Source organism: Planococcus citri, chromosome 2 (genome assembly GCF_950023065.1).
Source record: "Planococcus citri chromosome 2, ihPlaCitr1.1, whole genome shotgun sequence".
NCBI classification, from domain to species: Eukaryota; Metazoa; Arthropoda; class Insecta; order Hemiptera; family Pseudococcidae; genus Planococcus; species Planococcus citri.
This window is the reverse complement of record NC_088678.1, coordinates 44335456-44357853: the sequence shown is the minus strand read 5'-3', so window position 1 is coordinate 44357853 and position 22398 is coordinate 44335456. Positions and strand designations below refer to the sequence as shown.

Below are 22398 nucleotides of genomic sequence, written 5' to 3'. Positions count from 1 at the left end.
TTTCAAATGTGTCAATTTTATCTTGATCTGCTTTGTGTACTGTTCACGTGTCCAGCACTCTGATGCATACAGGGTAGGGTGGTTCAAAGAACAATAGAAAAAACTTTATGTTTTAATGTTTTGAGCTTACCCTCTAGAAGTGTTCCATTTGGTTAGAAAAAACTTCACAAAAAATTTCAGGGCAAAAAAATAATATTTAGAGGTCGCGCACGAGAGTTGAAGATTGAGAAGGTACGAGTGCGTCGAGCGAAAACTTCCCACAGTTGCGCGCGGGGAAATGCAGTGTTGCGTTCCCTCATTGGATCAAAGTAGTATTAAACAACGTTATCCCCTCTACAATGTATGATAAGTAAGGCTAGTCATTTGTGGGCTTTTTTTAGATGTTATTAATGAAGATTCAATGGCAATTTTTCAAATCTGAAGCTCATTAAAGGAGGAAATACAAAAGATTTCAAAAGTACAGAAAAAAGTATGAATTTAAGGTTGTATTTTACTACCTATTCTATTCTACTTGGTAATCAAAGGGAAAAAATGTACATATAGGATAAATTTAAGTTCAAATACTAATATTTAATAAGATTCAGCACTTCAAGTTGATGTTTTATTGACTATTAATAATTTTAAAGCTGTTACTTTTGAAAAGTGGAATTTTTCAATTTCTTAATTCCAAATTCAGGTCCAAATGAATTCTACAGCCAAAAAATCATAATCAATACTTTGGAATGGTTGTTTTAAAAATCAAAAAAAAATATATTATCACTTAATAAGTTGTGGTGGGGATGTAGCTCTCAGTATAGTTGCGCCAAATCAACCCCGTCAAGCTTTGTTGCGTTTTCCCTCGGCGCCATCGTGGGAAGTATTATGCTTGCGAGCCCTCGTTGCTCTCAAAATTCAACGCTTGTGCGCGACCTCTAAATATTAATATTTTTCAACAAAAATTTTTTGGTGTCTTTTTTTCATCAAAAGGAACAAAATTAGGGGGTAAGACCTTGAGATTTCAAAAAAAATGTTACATGAACCACCCTAATACAGGGACTAGCGTTTTTATGATTCTTAGCTCTGTGGCCCTTGTAATGTTGTGGCTGTTCCATATCCGGGTGAGCTTTCCCATTGCTGTCTTTGCTATAGCCGACCTTCTCCTGATTTCTCCGGCTGAGTTCCCCTGATTCGTTATTAATGAACCAAGGTACACGAAGTCCTGAACAACCTCTATACCATCAGTCTCCAATATTTCAGGTCTGTTCTTTTGCTCCCTATTGATTATCATTATTTTCATTTTTCCTTTGTTGACCCTCAGGCCTGCCTCACTGTTGGCTTCTTCAATTTTTCTGAGCATTTCCTTCATCTCATCTGGTGTCTCTGCGAGCAGGGTTGTGTCATCAGCATATTGTAGATTTGACAATGTCTTTCCTCCAATTCTAACTCCCTTTTTCCAATCCTCTAGAGCAGTTCTCATAACCCATTCTAAAATCGACCCACCTCTACGCCTTTTTTGGAGGAGGAGGAGGAGGAGGAGGAGGAGAAGGAGGGCAGTCCAAAGGGTCCACATCATGGTTTTTTGACCATTAAGCATTTTTAAAACTACGCAGATACAAAAAAAAAAGTTTGAACAAAAGATTAAAGTTTTCAAAGTGTTCTAGCACCTTCAATTTTAAATGTTGTCCAAAAATGAACAGAACCTAATTCAAAGATCTTTAAATGCTCAATAAAAAAATCATGTTCATGGTTCCCTCACACTCAAAATTTCAGGTGCCAAAGCAATTTACAAATTTCTATAAATTACAGTGGAGTCTCAATAACTCAAACTCCGTTAACTCAAAAACTCCGATAACTCGAAGCAAAGTCTGTTTCCCTTCTATTCAACTCTCCATAAGACTCAATGTAAAATTCACTTCTTTACCTCGAAGTAACAAGTCCAAAAACTCTGATACCTCTAAGTAAAATTTTTAAAAAGGACAAGAAAAAACCTCTGTAAGTCGAACGTTACCAACGTTTTGCCTCTATAACTCGAATTTCTAGTTGAAAACACTTGTAAATTTGAATCTCATTTGATACAAAACTCTTTCACATTCACATATTGGTATCTTCAATGGTACCTATTGTACAATCTCATTCCATAATTTAATCTTTTCGACCAGGTATAATGTGTTTCCATTTCATTCTAGTAAAAAAAACACTCATCTAATTCAAAACTTCACTAACTCAAAATAATATACCAAAATTAACCTCTATAATTATTTAAACTCCGATAACTCGAAGTCAACTCCTTCTCCCTTCAGCTTCGAGTTATCGAGACTCCACTGTATATTCTTTCAATTTTCAAGTTCTACATTATGTACACAATCTGTGAAAATTTCAACATTTTATGGCAGTTTCTCCGAAAGGGGAGGGGGTGGATTTGAGGATGTCTTTTCAATTGTTCACTAATTTTTATTTTTTTCATGTCGTTTTAGAAATTTTTAATGTTGTTTTATGGACATTTTTGCTAAATTTGTCAAAATAAGCTACTTTTATGCCAATTTTTCAGTTTTCTGGGATTGGTACTCATTTGGAAAAATTCATTTAATTTAGATATTTGGTCAATGTTTTGTACATTTCTACAATTTGTTAGATATTTTTATCATTTTTACTACATTTTACTCAAATTTCAGTAATTTCCAACGTTTTTCATGGAATTTGAGAAATTTTTAAGCAATTTTTACGTAGTTCACTCAATATGTACATATTATGCTAATTTTCCTTTAATTAAACTTTTCCCAATTTTCCATTATTTTTTTTCATACTTGAGCATTCTTGCGATATTTTGCACAATTTTCGAATCAATTAAAACTACTTTTATGACATTAATAAATTTTCAAATTATTTCCCCAAAAATTTCGCTCAACTAGATATGATGATTTTTTATCAATTTATGATAACTTTTAATAAAATGGGAGACAAATTTTGAAATTTTTATTGTATTTTTTGCATTTTTGACGAATTATTACCTATTCAATTTTGAAGATGTGAGTGATTATTATACCATTCGTTCAGTTTTCATGATCATGATACTTTATGTAAGTACTTATACTTTGTACAAAAATTTATTTCTCGAGATTCGAATTCATATTGTTCGTAATTTTACCAAACCTTTGTGGTATACATTTAAAAGAACACTGTGTACTATTTCAATCCATCCAAACACGATAAAAAGTTATTAGACTGCACTGATAAGTGATAATGCATTTATATATGTATGTACTTTAATTCAGCACGAAATGAATCCAAACTTGCATAAAATTCCCCATATCAACCGCAAAACTTCCTTGACCTAAGCTCGATCCGTAAAAAGGGCAAGGTAAAGGATACCTAACTATTCGAGTAAAGTGTCGCTGGCTTAATGGAAGTATTATTTGTACACGTATTCTTTCGGCGGTGCGGCTCATTTAAACCTTACACACTCTCATTATAACGAGTATGTGGCGCGATAAAAGTTATAATTGTTTTTATCAAGTTTCCTTTTCATCTTATTAGGTACTCGCAACGAGTACTATGTCGACGAGGAATTCCACGCCAATTTCTTTTTCTAGTGCGAAATATTTTTTACGAGATTATTTCAGCAGCGTAGATAGGCATGAAAATGAAATAAAAACTGCCTAAACCCTGCAGAATAAAAACATTCGCCAGTTTTCGCGCTTAAAAGCAAAATGAAATTATTTTCGAGATTTTCATATTTATGTATATTTGCACGATATTCTCAATTAACCTACATTTTATATTATTTAGTCGAAAAAATAATCGATAAAACCTCCTCAGTGAGCGTACTCAAAATACGAATATAACGCATCGTGTTGAATAAATTGCAAATGCAAATGATACGTGTACAAGGAATGAAATTTCAACAATAATCATTAAAGTTGCCCGATATAATATGGGATGATTTTCAACTTCGAGAAAACAATTTGATTGCGTTGGCCATTGAAAATACGTCCAGTCCTAAATCTAATTTGTCATGTGTTTTAGGGTGATGTGACAATGCGAAATTAATGATGAAACAATGATAAGCACGATGTAAGAAGCCAGATAGAGTAACTCGTGAAATTTCCAAAATGAAAATTAATAAAATTAAATACGAGATGAATTTTCAGAGGAAATAGGGAACAGGTTATTTTTTTGCACCAGGTCGGTTAATTTTGTGATCTTAACAAGGGGTTGGGTTGATCCTAAACACGGACGTTAGAAGCCGCACAACTCCTCCAATACGAATTTCAAACTCATCCTAACCAATCATTTCAATCGACGCACGAACTCATCATTTTTTGAGATCGAATATCACTGAGTAAAAAAATAACACACAATGTGGCGTATTTTTCGTTTTCGACGAACGAAAAGAAAGAAACTTTTGACCAACATATTTGATGAAAAGTAAATTCGACCCGAATGTAACAATGAATGGTGATAATCCGTCAGAAAATGATTCTCAAAAGTACGTATTTGGTAAGATCGATTCCCAAAGGAAAGTATGGTGTGAATTTCACCTTTCACCAACTAGATATGTGGTATTATATCTCCATGCTTTCGAAAACCTCCAACATGTGCGAAATATTCGCAAACTTGGAAACGCGGAAGTAATTCGGCTGATAATAAAGTAAAAAAGGAAAATGTAGTAAAAACGTAGACCAGATAGTATTTAAGCTCGATCAAGTTGCGATATTACCTATACGTAGGTAAGGCATCATTATTTCGGTTAAGCTTCCATCCTAAAAATGTAAAGAAAACTTCGCTACCTAGATATATTGTCGAAAAATTCTTGATTTTGTTACAAGTTGTCGTGAGCTTTCAAATGTAGGTACCTATTCGTATTTCTGCGTAGATAGTAGATACCTACTCATGCCGCCGTAGGATTTTTGAAAATTCATAAATAATAAGATGATTGAAGAATGAAACCCCTCTGCGTATTCGAATTTATAGAATAGATATCTACCTATAAGCGCGTATGTTGAAGGTTAGTACATAAGATAGGTATACTCGTATATAGAAAAACCTCAGAATGACGAAGTGCAAACTGAAAGGTAATAATGGTGAATATTAAATGTACGAGTAAGTTACAGCGAGTGATATGAAACGGAATAGCAGAGAAGAAATATCAAAACAGTTAACATAAACGATGAAAATGCTGGGCTCAAGTGAACATTTTAGACTTGATGCGTGAAGTTTTATCACAGAAATTTTCCAAGACAAACGATGTTAAAATGCTTCTATATTTTATTTGATGGCATTACGGTAGAGTATATCTAATACTGATACCAAGCTTTTCCTTCGCTTTTACATCTACTGAGAAATATAATGTAGGTATAGCTATACCTAAAATGTATTCCTGTTCGAAAATTTTTTTGTTTTGCTTTATTCAACAACTAGGTATACCTACTTCTTCCTAAATTTAAAATGGAAGTGCCTACATACCTACAAGTGACGTGTCAGCATTATGCAGAAAAGTAAACAGCTTGAATGTTCAATTGCCACTGCGAATTGATACCTATACTATCTGGAACTGCTGTTCGTTGGATTTGGGTATGACTTGGAAAAGTAATGGGTAAATTTGAGCTGTTGAAATCAGTATTCAACTCCATCTTCTTCTCTGTTCTTTTAAAGCTCAAAGCGGTGTGGTTTTTAATTTTATCGCATTCTACAGCTAATCTATATGAAAAATATTCCATAACTGTTTCGATACTCTTATCAGCAAAGCCCTTGAAACTGCGGGAATTGGAGGTAAAAATTGATAAAACGTATGTTTTTATTTCAGAGTTATGAGCGATTCAAAAAGTAGCTGATCTCAAAGTGATTTAGGTTAAACCATATCCGCCATCCGGCCTTCAAAGTAGCCCAATTCAAGCTATGTATTTGTCTTCCTAGGAAAAATTTTGAATTATTAAGGAACGGTTCTGAAATGTCGCAGGAGCAAGAATTCATGAATTTGAAAAACCAAGGTTTGGTTATGATTTCAAGTTCAAAATTTTCAAGACGAACGAAAAAGGGGTCTCTTCCAAAGTGATTCAAAATAAAAGTATTTATAAAACTGAAGGCACTGCGGAAAAATTAATTTTTCAAAGCACCTCGAAATTCTCGAAATTTCAAATAGTTAATTGCTCTGCTTCTAATTCCTTCCATTTTAAAGGTATGCAATTTTACAAAACGAACATTTTTTACTTGTCTCAAGAAGATTACGCATAAATTCACCTTCAAAGCCAACAAATTTCAATTTTTGAAAATTTTGAAGAACTTAAAGCGAAAAATTTTCTTTTTCCAAACGAATCGCTTATAACTCCTTCAATTCTAGAGATATCTAAGCTATTTGTGAGAGAACCTTTTTTGTTTATCAGAAAAATCTAGACCAGAGACTGTGGTCAATAATTCCAATTTTTGGAAATTTAGGGACTCCACCCCTTCAATTTACAGAAAGAGCAATTATCATAAAAATCGAATATTGGGGAATTTTCGGTTTCACCCCTCTAAGTGCACAATGTAGAAAAAGTATCGTTCACATTAGCGAGAGGTATCTCTGAAACTTCGAAAAAAATGACCAAAAATTCATCAAATTTTTTCAGTTTTTTTGCGAAGAAAGTATTTTCAAAATACGAACTCATTTACCCTATAAAAACAATTTGCAAATTTTCAACCGCATCGAATTATCAGTCATCACACAAGAATTTACCCACCCGCAAGCAAACATACACCAGGAGCATGCGTTTCATTTACGAATAAATCTCAAAAAATGTCAAAGAGAAATGATTTTCGACCTTACACAATGTAATAGAGAAGTCCCCATCCTCACGAATGATTTTTTTTTCAAATGCTCAACTTTACTTCTCAAGTACAGGGTGCCCAGAAATATCGTGAACCCCTAACAAAGTTTTCTGCTAAATATTTCGGTTGGTCGCAGTGAATGATAATAATGATAGCATATATGATTGGTTGTTAGACTGAGATGATAACATTCCACCAATCATATGCATCTATTTCACGTTGCTAACCTACATTTTTAATGAAAAACTTTCTTCAGGGTACCCGATCTGTAGGTAGGTCTAGGTACAACTCATCTACACCATACTCAAGTCAAAATTCCATTTTGATTTTTTTTTTTTCAATGATAATAATTTTAATACCTACCCAATGATGTCATAAATTTTAAAAAATAATTTTTTTCAATTCAAACCAGTGCAACCAATAAAATTTGAACGAAAAATGAAATGTAGTCATTAGCTTCATGAAGTTTAAATAGGTGTGTTCTAAGCACGCGAGGAATAAATTGCATCACACTGCAAAAAAAAACACACACACGATACCCACGCACTAAAATAAAAATAATCTCATTCGTCTCGTAAAAAATTGATCAATTTCTTCTTGAAAAAGGAAAGAAATCAAATCATTCAGTTCAGCCAATGCTTATCACAAAAGTTCGATTAAGTAGTGATAACGTGATAATCAACGAATAAGGACGCAATGTGCATCAAAATTAAACAATTTTCTTATTACTGATATCATGAAATAAATGATTTTCATTCACCAAATTCCATAATCTCTAACCAAAGCAGAAATGCCGATCAAAGTACATGCATCACTTCAAAAAAAAAAAAACCCGATGCTCTCACTTTTACCTACACTACACGTTATCGTTGCTTGAAGACAGATAGCAGACAGAATGCTACCTATACTTACGCAGATCGCGCGAGTTTTCAAGGAACAATCAATTCGTGAGACACTTACCTCACTCTGGACAAAGGGAAATACCAAAAATAACCAAAAATGCGACCAATACTTCACTCCGATCACCGAATAACACGTAAGTAAACGTTCGCGACTAACGTATGTAGAAAAAAATACATACGAGTACGTAGACTTACATATATTTGCGCTTATACGATGTCGAAGATAGCGCTCTTCAAGTTTAGGTTTTAAATAGATGCTGGATAGCTTTGTTGTTATTTATAACGCCCTTGTATACAAAAATCTTCGTGCATATGCGTTTTATATGCGAGAAATGCGATAATAAAATCAACTCATGCTTTCATCGGTTACTATCCGTTTGCTCTCGCGAGTCCACATGTAAAAAATTCGTATTTTTAATTCCTGTCGATGACGATGAGGATGCATTTGAGTCATTCGAAACGTCGAAACATACAGGTAGGTGATACAGGAAGCCGCTCTCTGACTAATTACTTTCACAGGTAGGTAATTAAATAGGTAAATACTTTTGTATTTAAGTAAGTAGGTAATTTTGCATATAGGTACCTATTTAAGTACTTACACGTACCACGATCACTAAAATTAAATCGTTTAACCGGTATGATTTTTAACCCGGAACATTTTGAAAAGCTCTTTCATTTACAAAACGCGTAAAACGTTATGTAGTTTAGCTTTACAAATTTCAATTATATGCTTAAGCTAATTGGAGTAGGTTATATCAAAGTAAACACTCTTCAGTATGTGGTAAAGCATCGTACAAGCAGTACATAGAATTCATTTTGTTAACTTGTTTCATAACATACACGTATACGTGTTCAAATTACGCTTCGCGGTTCGCGATTCGCGATTTTAATTTAAATCCGAACAACCAGTGCAAAAAATGTCAGCTTTGTAAAGCGAGTTTTCTTTTCCTTTTTTCAACATTTCACCTCGTATTCGTTTTCTTCGTCATATACTCGTATTTGCGAGCACACATAAATGGTACTCTGGAGTTATAGACGTCTACAACTATAAAGAATGCGGTTTTCGCTGCACGACTAAAATCACTTCGGTTTATGCATCGCAAATTTTGCAAAATGCAAATAACCTTTTTCGCATCGAACAATTACCCTAGAAAATTACATCGACTCTGATTCTCCTAAGAGTTAAATTTGCCAAGCGGTAGCGCTTCTTCGGTGGCAAAATTTTAAGAAATTAATCGAGTTCAAAACTTAACGAAGTGTAACGTATTTAATGCAGGCATATTGTTATGTTATAGTACTGAAATTTAGGCTACTATATATTTACACAGACGAAAAATGTTATCATTAAATTTTTTCAGTTCTAACCCAATACTGTTAAGAATGTGTACAAGACCTCATTTAGTGATTCAAAAATTTGCCTCTACACGTAATAGATATTCTAAAAAAAAAATTCTAAAATTTCTAAAAGAAAAATTTTAATAGAATGTCAATCTACATAAATGAGCTTTACTCAAAAGTAACTTGTAAGTGAAGTACTCTGTTGACAGAAAAATTATGACACTCCAGTATTCAAAATTTCATAAATGTACGAAGTCGTTTTTATTATACAGGGTGCAGCCCAGAAATATCGAGTACCCCTAAGAAAGTTTTTCATTAAAAATATAGTTGTATGTAGGTTGGCAATGTGAAATAGATGCATATGATTGGTGGAATGTTATCTCTCCAGTCCAACAACCAATCATGTGCTATCATTATTATCATTCACTGTGACCAACCTAAGTATTTTAGTAGAAAACTTTTTTAGGGGTACCTACTCGATATTTCTGGGCACCCTGTAAGTATATTTTTGTGCATTCTCACGCTATTTTCATAGTTTTGGTGCGTTTGGCGTTTCCAACACCTCAAAGGGTGTCGGCTCGCAGAGCTATTAGTGACTACTAGCCAACCCGTTAATCGCGCATACTGCGCGATTCTTCAAAACTTAAAATGTACACTTTAAAAATTCATTAGCTAATATGTAGAATGATCACGATTTTTTCACTGTTAGTTATTGGAAAATTCAAAAAAATGAGCTTCGCTTTCTCAAAAAGAATTGCAAAAAAGTATAATTTTTTTGACAATTATCGTCAAAAAGCCTTGTTTTTTCCTATTAAGGGGATATTGTCAATACATAGTAGTAGTATAACCAAAATGCCTTATTTCACATTGGTCTTATGGGACAAACTTTAATGTTATAATTTAGAGCCGCGGATGCATGGAATAGGCTCAAATTTGAAATACATGTTTTTCAAGACATTTTGAACAATCTTGTGCATGCATTTGTCAATACGTTGAATAGTTTTTCAATAAAATAATACAGTTTTAAGAAACGTTGGATTTTTTTTCAAAAAGTCCAACATTTCATTAAATCGTATTTTTTCGAAAACTACTCAACGTATCGACAAATGCATGCACAGGATTGTTCAAAATGTTTTGAAAAACGTATTATACCCAATTTGAAGCTATTCCATGCACAAATGGCTCTGAATTATGTGTTTGAAATTTTTGGCAGGCGGACAGATATACTACCATGTATTGAGAATATCCCCTTAAGTACAGATCAAAATTTTGCTTTTTGGCAAAAATTGATAAAAAATTTTGCTTTTGATGAAATTTGTAAAAAATCTGCGGCCTACCTTTTTTCCAAAAAAGTGTTCAAAAATCTACCTGTTTTGCCAGAAACTGTTAATTGATAATTACTAAAAAGTTCTCCTTTTTTCGCAATACATAATTATTGAAAAGTTTTGAAAGGGTCTTTCTTTGTTTATATCTTATTCTCAAAAAGTTCCGCTCTTGGCTAACATTGTAATTCTTGATGAGGCTTTTTTGAAAATTAACAGAAAAAAATATTGTTTTATCGCAAAAAATTCCAATAGGTACTTACTTTCAACTTTTATCACCGCAAAAGTCCAAAATTTACCCCAAAGCGTCGCTTTCTCCCCAAATGTATTCTAAAAACACTCAATCACTCTCATCAAAAATCAAAATAATGTCCAGTTTTTCAATAAAAGTTGCGAAAAAGTATTATCACTCTTTCCAACAATTGGTAAAACGTCCTGGTTTCATTTCTTAAAAAGTCTAAAAAAATGATAACTTTTTGGCAACATTGCAAACTCTTACCAAAAATATATTTAAAAAAAATTGTTTTTACTCCTATAGTTTTACCTAATAAAAGCAACAAAAATAATTGCAAAAAATGTACTTAAACTACATATTTTTTTTGTCAATAACTACCAAACTTGCTACTTTTTGCTAAAATTGAGTTTCTTTTTTTTTACCAAATCAACAATCTTGTTTCTTTTAAATTTACAAAAATGTTTTGTTTTTTAGTTTTAAAAAAATCATTTTCTATCAGAAATTACCAAAAATTTCAGTAGTTCTTTTTCTGTTTGCTAAGATTATCAAAGTCTCGACTAAAATGACTCAATCTGCTGCACCCTCTGCATGAATTGGTGAAAACTTTCAACCTTGCATATGTATATGACTTGATCTGGTCAAATATCTCATGTCAAGAAATTTTGAGGTTTCGCTTAACTTTTACCATCAACTTTTGAAAATTTCTGAAAAAAAGCTAAGCGAATGCTCAAAACTTCTTGACATGTGGTATTTGACCTAAAATAACAACCTCTCAGTAAAAAGGCTTTGAAGTGTAGATGTGCAAGCTTACGTTGAAAGTACAAAAAATTGTGTAGTAAGCTGAAAAAACATTTGATGGGCAGACAAAAATACTTATGTTGTAGGTACCTACCCTGAAAGATCTAAGTTGAAAAACAATTTTCAACAGAAAAAAACTCTCAAAAGTTTATGGTAAAAGTTCAGTGAAAGCTTTAAAGTTCTTGACATGAGGTAATGTTGACGATGCACCCTGAATGTTTTTTTTATTATAAAATCAACTTTTTGTCGTAACTTCGTTTCACATTTCAAAATTTAGTAAATGGTTTTCAAGCTTTTTTCAGCTCATGCTGAAAATTGTTGAACTTTCAACATAAACCTGCATATCTATGTACTATTCAAAAACTTTCTATCAAGCGGCTGTTTATCAAAATCGGTTCAGCTATTGCAGAGAACTTGCTGAGACAAAAAACCGACTCATAATGAATTTTTAAACTTTCGCTGAACTTTTGCCGACAATTTTTAAAAGCTTTTTACAGTCTAGAATGGTTTTTTTACTGTGCTCTTTCAAGGTACAATCTGTATATTTTTTTTAAACATCAAATAAGATCAAATACTGCATGACCACAACTTTCAACTTTTGAACGTTTTTTTTTGTCATAAGTTTTTTTTCCGCGGAGACTTTTTGAGGTACAATGTAGGTACTTTTGTGTACCCACCAAATATAGCATAATCGATTATTGAGCTTTTTTGAGCTTATAGTGTAACTGTTTGAAGTTTTAACATAAACCTGCACAGTGCACAACTACACTTCAAAGCCTTTCTCGATATGTCATTTATCAAAATTGGTTCAGCAGTTGCTAAGATCTCACAGACAAAAGAATCAGCGTCATAATTCAAAACTTTCAAGCTTTCACTTAGCTTTGACCTGGAACTTTTTGAAACTTTTTTTCTTCAAGATTTGTCTTTTTGTGATGCTCTTTCAAAGTATATAATATAGTACGTACTTCTTTATTTATACGTTAAAGGCTTTGAGTATAGAGTTAACATCAATTATTGAGCTTTTTTTGAGCTTAAGGCACAACTTTTTTGTGAACTTTTTTCTTAAACATTTGGCTTCTTTTGATGCTCTTTCAAGGTATAATATACGTACTACTGTGTATACATTGAATGCACTACATATAGGCTAAAATCAATTATTGAGCTTTTTTGAGCTTTACATCGCAACTTTTTGAACTTTTAATTAAAACCTGCACATCTACGGGTCAAAAGATTTTTTTTGAGACATCGTCGAGCAAAATCGGTTCAGCCGTTGCTGAGATCTTAGAGTCAAAAGAATCCGGTCATAATTCAGCTTTTTTTGAGCTTTTTACAGCGCAGCTTTTTTTGTAAACATTTTTCTTCAAAATTTGACTTCTATCGATGCTCTTTCAAGGTATAATATACATACTTCTCTACATACATCAAATACGCTAAATATAGGCTAAAATCAATTATTGAGCTTTTTTTGAGCTTTAAGGTGCAACTTTTTTGTAAACTTCTTTCTTCGACATTAGACTTCTTTTGATGCTCTTTCAAGGTATAATATTCGTACTTCTCTGTATACATTAAATGCGCTTCATATAGGCTAAATTCAATTATTGAGCTTTTTTTGAGCTTTAAGGCGCAACTTTTTTGAAAACTTTTTTCTTTGACATTACACTTCTTTCGATGCTCTTTCAAGGTATAATATACGTACTTCTCTGTATACGTTAAATGCGCTACGTATAGGCTAAGATCAATTATTGAGCTTTTTTGAGCTTTATGGTGCAACTTTTTGAACTTTTGATAAAAACCTGCACATCTACGGGTCAAAAGCTTTTTTTTGAGACTTCATTGATCAAAATCGGTTCAGCCGTTCCTGAGATCTCAGTATTACAAAAATCCGGTCATAATTTTAATATATAGATGTGTTTGCTATATATTTTTACAATGCACAAATACGCATGTACTTATGTAGATTTTTATGATGCACAAATATGCATTGTGCAGCTGCATTGAGTTGCATTTATTATGAGGGGTTATTTTAGTGACCATGGGTGATGGGGGCAGAGGTTCTCCCACTTATTGAGTACAAATATACCAGCAAAGAGTTTGTCTGAGCACAGAGATCTCAGTCGATGTAAGACTGTGCTGTGAGTAAAGTGCCTGTGCTCGTTGCTGCTATTTTCCCTGGTTGCCTAAGAGATACCTGCTCCATTGATGCTGTATTGACAATTACAAATATGATACCAATATTATGCAAATATGTAAGTTATCTTACTGAGTACACTGATACATGAATACTTGTTTAGGATATGCCTCGCTTTAGTTGTTTGAATGATATCTTGCTGCATTGCTCATGCAATGTACCTGGATATGATTTTAATTGGGACAGTGATTGTGATTAGTACAGTGGTCACCATTTGATACACACATTATATGTCTAGTCAGTGAGTCAGGACCCTGGGGGGGGGGGAGACTCAAAGGGTCACCACTATGCAGTATGTGTGACAAGCCATACAGGCGACGATGCGGTCCTCTCAGATAAATCTGTGTTTGGTGCCTAGGGCATCCCTGTTACAACGCTGCTAGTAGGCTGTTGAAGATCATTCTGTGATACTGACACTGATGTGATGGGTGAACCACGGGTCAATTATTGGCACTCAGGTCCGAAGCATCCCCACAGTTGGCCATGGCTGATATTGCATGGCCTGAGACAGAGATCTTTTAGAATTGAGAAGTTCATTGCAAAAATAGCCCTTGTCACATGACCTCTTAGAACCTGTGCAACTCCCAAGCTCTTCCTTGAGCGTACCTGGTATTATGAATGTAAACTCTGTAATGCAATTCCTCTCCAGGCTACTCAGGGTAGACCAACTTGACAGCCATTTCATCATCACAACAATTGATCTCCGCAGTGGGCTATAGGTGCAATGGAGTGTATAGGGTCTAAGTGGTGATGTGACAAGGACTATTTTTGCAGTGAGCTCCTCAATTGATTGAGATTATTTACGAGTTATCTAAGAGTTATTTATGAGCCTTGCATGATCTATGAGTAGTACATGTGTGTACTCAAAAGCAATTATTTTTATTACAGATCGCTTATCATCCATCCAAGTTCCAGCCAAGCCAGAACTCTGGACCTGACAACCTCAATTGATTGATTATCGATATTGATTTAGATAATTTGCATATTCCTTTGATGATGTTTTGTTTTACCTAACAATTGCTTACATTTATTAATTAATAAATAGTCATTCGGTTTGTAATGGCTTTTCCTCTGGCATATTCTCGAAGTAGTTTTCGAAAACTCTTTTACATAAACTGACATCAATTTTTATGAATTTTTTAAAATTAAAATTTGATCTAAAATGACAAAATTTGAAGACTGAAATTCGTAGATCGCTGAAATTCAGTTAGGACATTTTTTTCAAACTCTCGAAACGATTAATAGCATTTTCGAGCTATCCAAAAGCCTCCGGCATGCAGATCATTAGATTTTCCAGTATACCTACTCAAAAAATTTCATAAAAAATGATTCAACGAAATTAAACTTTCAAATGCTTGAACACTCGCACAAAGGTACCATCTTCGAGACCATTCAAATGGATTACAGCTGTTTTTCTGAATCTGTTTCTTGTAGTTCAAATTCAAATTTTTCTTCGCAAACTATTTTTTTTTCTTTCAAGCGAAAAAATTTATGACGTGACGCAATTGAAAGCTTTAAGATGATCCGACATCGCAAAATCTTAATTTTCCCTCACCCTTGAATGATTGTGTCAAGAAATGTAGATCTGAATTGACAGAGACTGAGTTCGCGAAGTTGAGCCTACATTGATTGAAATGGTCAAATCGGCAAGATTTTTTTCAAACTAGAAAATTAAAGAAATCTGCTGGAGATCTTTCATATTCAAAATGTGCATAAAATGCATTTTTATCGCCTTTTTTTTTGCAAATAAATTATAATATGGCACTCACGTATATCGTAATATAGTACCTGTCTGCAGTAGAAACATATGTCTTAAAATTAATGAAACAGAAAATGTATACTTGGAATTAATAGGTACGCAGCTATAAGTTATGAACAATTTACATAGCATATACCATCGAGCAAACCAAAAAAAAAAAATTAATTTCACCTATTTGAAAATGTATTTATACCGCGACACATACCTACCTACGAAGGTGGGTATAATTCAAAATATAATTTATTGGTAGAGACTGCGATATGTCTCCGCCAAGTACACTACACACACCTTTCCACATTCACGTGCGAATTCAGACTTTTAAATTTCCCACTCGAGTATCGCACATTTACCAAATTGGTCAACTGAGCATGAAGGTGAATTATTGCAAGAGTGAAATTCGTTTTTTTTTTGTTTTTTTTTTGGTTTTCCGTATCTGGTCAAGGCATTCTTTCCCATTTAACAGTCAAAGCCAAAGTAATGCTACACCGGATTCGGATTCATTTCCAAGTGGAAAAATATTTTCGTCGGTGAAGTAAATTTTATTTAGAATAATGACTGCGGTTGTTGCGATAAGAAAATCTAGAACAACTACCGCGAGTCTGTGGAAAAAAATGTGTTTTCAAAGAATTATCATAATCCCGCGTCGCGTATTTTTCATTCGAGTATCTGATCAAAATTTTAAATAAATGAGATGCTGGAAATTCAATGAAATCTTCAACGCAGAACCTGTATACTGCTAACGTATATATACAAGTGTAGGCTTTTATACCTACTTAAACTTCTCTCAACAGCGAATACTCGTAAAACGACGAAAAATTGCGAATACGAGTATAGGTAAGTAGGTATTTCAAGTTCGAGGAATTTTTTTCCATTCTCAAAGAACGTAAAGGATTTATAGTTGGAAAAAATTATTGCCAGAAAGTCTTAATTTATATTTTTTTCAGGATTACTAGTCGACTACCACAATAGCATAATTGCATACAAAACCGTCCGCGTTTCTCTTCTTTACTCTATAAATTTTTGAGAATTTGAATGTATTTTATAATTGCTACGTTTTTCTCGAATATAAAGTGCCTGAAAAGAAAGACAGGGGTAACTAACACTAAATGGCTCTTGCTTACACGATTAAAATTTCTAGCCAACGCGTTCGAGATAAGAAACTATCTCTAATCCTATACCATCTCCTCTGCACTAATGAATTAAAGAATGAAAAGAATTATCGTTTCATTATCCAAAATTATCATTAAATTACCTAAATCTTGGCAAACTTTCTACCCATTATAAGTATACTTTAATTAAAGTTCAATTCAAAATTTTAATCTACTATCATCTTAAAATAAGAAAATATCTTCGTGAAAATAATACGTAATAGAGATGGTAAAATAGGTGCTTAGGATATCTACATAAATATAGGTACTAGATAGGTACCTCTATACCTACCTTAATATAGTAGATATACGTATATCTGTTCGAAATAAAGTTGTTATTTGAAAAATATGAATGAAAAACGTTTTATATATTTTTATATTCAACATATAGCAATTCAAAATACGAGTATATCATTTCAATTTTGAAAATTGAATAGAAATGAATACATTAGCGACTCTATACGAATTCTGAAAGTCGATACCAAAGTGAGCTGATTTTTTTCGTTTGTGTTTTTTTTTCTATTGAAAATGAGGAGAGGAGGGAATAAGATGAAAAATATTCGCTGGTGTAAAAAAAGTTTAGTGAAATTCTTGGAATCGATATATAGCAAGATTTTCCAAAAAATCACTTTGTAGGAATAAAACAATTTTTTTTGAAATTTTTAATCCAAATACATTTATAAGTTTTTTTAACTCGTTATTTTCAAAATCAAAAATGTGTCCAACTCGAGAGACGATTGCAAATTAAGAAAGGATCAATTTGAAGAAAATGGTCAAAGCTGAAAAAAATTCTACACCTACAATTGCCTTTTAAATACATTGACAATCCAGAACAAAAACGATACAAGTGATAGGCATAAATACGTATATACAGACAAATTAACGTAATAACCATCCAAATCCATAATCACATTCAAAAACACTATTAAACAGGAGAGAAAAGAAAACCTATTATTATTATAGAGATATCAAAGAGAAATAATTAATTATGTAAACAATACTCGGAGTAAATAAAATTAATAATGAGGGTAAAAATTTAATTAAAGTTGAAAAATTCAATCGTAGCCAATCAGCTTTGAATGGGAGAGCCTGCTGAAGATGGTTTACAATTTGAAAGCACCGCACCGCGTATTTAATTAACCCACGTTACAACCGTATTGAGGATATTACGATAACGATTGATAACATAAACCGACAAATTTTAATTTGCACATTATTTTGAATCGAATTTACATATAATTTTGTGGCAAAATTTCATATACGTCTAAGCTTTAATAATATTCGGTCTGAAACCGTAATGTACGTTAAAACGTTAGGATTAACTGGAAAAGGCAAATATTTAATTAAAACAGCCCTTCGCGTTCGGCCGACCAACCATTCCCACGGTTAAACGATATATTTGCTTCGCATATCATTCTTCCTGCCTACGTGAACGTATCCGAAACAATATTTTCGTATAAAATTTGGCACATCTTTGAGAAAATACCTACATTCTTTTCCCATACAAATCTAACTTGCTTTGAACTTCCTACAAAATGTCTTGTCAAATTAATCGTTAGCAGAAAAAATCAAGTGTAGATACCTATACGAGCACGAACAGGAATGAGAATTTGGAGTTGACTTTCTACACTGTCTAAGTGTCTACCTATAAACTTACGTTAGGTAGGCATAGGCAAAGTACCTAAATAACTCATAACCAGCGTCTGAGTGTACAATATAACACAAGTCAGCTGAAAATTATATCATCGAGAAAAAAAACCTGCAAAATGGTTCTCCAACATAGTTCTACGTACGGCGTACGCGCCGCAATTTCGCGTATAATGAAATTGGTACAACTAGACTAGTCGATGTAAAAACCAGCAGTGAGCCAGTGACGAAAAACACCGTTAACTTTATCAAATTTGCATACAGAAATAGAGTGAACGACGACGCGACGCGACGTTTTACCAAAGGAGTATGGTTTGAATCCTTTCTCTTTATCACATCTGCGGTAATTACAGATTTCAGTATTCATGGTTTACGTTCAGTCCATCTGATTGAACTAACCGTTAGCTGATGCAGCAAAGCGTGTACGTCGAAACGGTCCAACACCGTAGAATTTTGGTGGAATGAATTAAATATAACGTGTTGAAATACTCGTCGTCGGCGACGGCGTCGTTAAATTTATAGCTAATCATTGAGGGCTAACGATTAGGGAAAGTTGCGATAAAATTATATCTACACATCGCAATAAATACGTACATATGTACTCGTAGGTAAGGTAGTATAGGTATAATAGTGATCAAAACTACATTTCATTATAATTTCACGCCAGTAGGTATAAGTTTATTGGATGATGAATCTCATAAAAATAAGGTGCGCAGAAGATAGGTACGAGTTCTCATAACAAAATTAGGAAAACATTCAATGTAGTAGAACAAGAATCAATCGATCCCCATTTCAACCATTTTTTTTTGTTCGAAAAGATCTACCTAACGTGCGGAAAAATGATTGGATCTGATCAGATCTCAACATTTTCGTGATCCAATTTTACAGCATAATTAGAACTGGTCAGATGAACGTATTGAACGGATTACATCTGTTCAGACCTGATCAGATCCAATATAGGATAAAACAGATTGGAACTTCTAGATCTCCATAAATCTGATCAAACCTGATCAGACTCAATCATTTTCTTCTCTGGTAAACCGATTTTGCGGAATAGGTATAGAATTTCAGTAGAATTCAACAAAATCAAAAACTATGCCATACATCATCAAACGTGATTAAAACATATTGTTAAAAATGACGTAAAAACACTTTTAAAGGCATTAAAATCATTCCATCCCAGTCATATTACGAATTAAATTGACAAAAATATTAAAACACTCTTGATTTTTTTGTATCATTTTTAAATTTCAAAAAGTAGCTGGAGGCTCCAAAATGACTTGAACCCACCTGAAGTCGACTTCAGAGGGTGTTAAAATTGGAGTGCAGGTGCAGAGTAAATTTCGACTTTTCATCTCTATTTGATGAAGTTTTTGGGAAATTTTAAGTTTCGAAAATATACTGGAGGCTCCATGTAATTTTCAAAAAGTCGCTGGAGGCTCCAAAACGACTTGAAATCCATCTGAAGTCGACTTCGAAGCGTATGTATTGAAATTAGTTGCCATTTGATGAAATTTTGTGGAAATTTCGAGTTTCAAAAATCTGCTGCAGGCTCCAGAACTGCTCAAAACGATTTGAAATAGTTTCCAATTGATTTGACTGGTCGAAAACAGAATATATCCCAAATTTCAGCGTTCTAGGTCAATTTGGTAAAATTTTGATTTTTTCCATATTTTTGGCCAAAATTTGATTTTTGAAAATTCACCAAAAATCGAAAAAGGCACTTTAGCACTTGAAATTTTGACAGAGGATGAATTTTTGCCTGATCTTTCGACCTACCTTTGTATGGCTTAAAAAATTTCATGCAAGTCCGTGTTGGAACGCAAAATCTGCGATTTCGGCTGACCTGTCAATCAAAATGGTCGCCATTTTGGAGGTAAGGCCACTTTTTTTTAGGAAAAGGGCTAGAAACTCAGGACTCTCCCTTTAAGAAAAAAGTTGTCCCAGAGGATCGCCGGGGGCGGGGGTGCAGTAGATCCTTATACGGGCCCCCGACTAAAGCAACATTTGTCAAAATTTAGCAGAAACTGCAGCAGCATAAAATAATGGGGTTTAAAATGACATGGAAAAATAAAAAAAATCATTTAAAAGATTCAAAATTGGTGAAATCCAGCATTTGTTAAAATTTAAAATGACATAGAAACGATTGAAATCGACTAAAAATTGATGAAATTTCTTGGAATTTGAGCAAAAATGAAGAAAAAATTATGTAGGCTACATTTGACACCAAACATTTAATATTCATTTTAATCTCATATCACCAAGAGGGGATGAAATCTGACAAGAATTAGGTACAAAAAACTGCAAGATGAGCGTAAAAATGACTAACAAGGGAGGTGTCCCAGGTGAAATGCACAGATTTCAATGATTCTTGCACCATTGAATAGAGAACATCGAACATAGTCTACCACGAAGTTTTCAGCTGCTGAAGTTGATATTTCAGCCTTCCAGGGCGATTTTTCTATTTTCACATGGAATTTTGAAAAATTGGCCAAAAATAGTCGGCGCAGGTCGCATACCGAAACCTTCCATATTATTTGGACATTTCAATACATATTATGAGACTAGTCTACGGTGAAATTTTCAGCTGCTGAAGTTGATATTTCAGTCTTCCAGTGCAATTTTTATATTTTCACATGGGAATTTTGAAAAATTAGCCAAAAATAGTCGGCGGAGGTCGCATACCGAAACCCCTCATATTATTTTGGCATTTCAGTACATAAGATGAGACAAGCCTATGGTGAAATTTTCAGCTGCTGAAGTTGATATTTCAGCATTCCAGGGCGATTTTTCGATTTTTTCAAAATTGCAATGTGAAAATCGAAAAATCGTCCAGGACGGCTGAAATACATATCAACTTCAGCAGCTGAAAATTTGGGGTTAGACTATGTTCGATGTCCTCTATCCAATGATGCAAGAATCGTTGAAATCGGTGAATGTCACCTGGGGCACCTCCCTTGTAAGTATAAAAGTTGCCAAAAATTTATAAAATTTGAGTAAAATTGACTGGGAAATAATTGCTGAAAAAATCGTTCAAAGTTGATAGCATTCCAAAATTAGAGCAAATGCAAAATGTTGCAAAAATCAGAAGTAGGTACCTACCTAATGTCGCTTAGTAGAAAACGTTTTTCTTCGTCTTTCTTTTTTCGCTTGTAAATAAACCAATGGATTTTCCAATTTTGGCTTATATTTTATAAACGATAATCATCTTTTTCCACCAGTTAAACTTCGGAAACCCTATTTTTTACTTTTTCGTCAAGTTCGCTCACTAATTACGTAATACAGGACACTTTCAGTAGGTACTTTACCTACATTGATCAGTATGGTTAAGTCTAGACAATCCTCCTGAAAAATGCACTTATTTCCGAGACAATAGACATTGTGTAGGTTCCCAGAATACTCAGAAATTGTCTCTACCATCATCGAAACAACGTGTATTTTCAGTTTTCAAAAGGTTTCAAATGGTCATTTACGTATTCAATGAATTTTTTCTGGGTCACTACGCGGCGTTCTTTTACCACCATTCAAATTCATAGATCATTAAAACATATGTACTACGTCTCGTTAGACGAAATATTTTAAACCTTGGCTAATCGCCTTGTATAGGATGTGAAAATAACCAAAAATAACGATCCTTTGCATACTTTTGCTCGACAAAGAAATCTACGACGACGACTACGACTACGACTACGACGTTGAAATTTACGCAGAATTGTTGAACAGAAAAGCGCGACGCATACTCGTTCAAAGCGAATCTCAATGTTAACAAACTTACTGCGACGAAATCGTCGTCAAAAACATAGAATATGTATAAGTATGTATATACTATGAGTAAAATACCTACACGTATGGTACATCAATACCAATGGTACAGAAACTAAAATAATTTTAGATTTGAAGGGCGTTTTTACATGAGATATTCTCCAGTTCCGTTAACAACGATGACAAAATACATTTATACGTACCTAATACGAGTATTATACAAGCTGAAATATTTCACTATATTGCGTTGGTAATAATTTATAATGACCTTTGTCTGTATTTCAATATAGGAAAACGATTATGCTGCGTTGGGGCAAAAACACGAATATAGGGTCAATGTCAGATTAACGCCTTTATAATTATGGTTGGCGACAAAAGAGAGAGATGCTTTTGTTTACATAAAATATCTAACAAGAAAACAAAAACCAAAAAATAACGATTAAAATATCTACTCGCTAAAAATAATGACCTTATATTTTTATTACATTAAAAATACATAATTTCTGTTTTGTTTTT

At 33.4% G+C, this 22398-nt stretch overlaps 1 protein-coding gene across 6 annotated transcripts in view; it reads right to left on the bottom strand.

Annotated features, from left to right (window-relative positions):
• The window catches only part of tn (thin), a 74137-nt gene that overhangs the window by 24787 nt on the left and 26952 nt on the right, over nt 1-22398 (bottom strand). Inside the window, exon 1 of one of the 6 annotated variants that reach the window (XM_065350445.1) lies at nt 7744-7883. The exons of the other annotated variants lie outside the window; for them this stretch is intronic. The gene's annotated coding sequence lies outside the window, so the exon portion shown is untranslated. Of the gene's footprint in view, nt 1-7743; nt 7884-22398 lie in introns of those variants that run through there. 6 annotated transcript variants of the gene reach the window in all.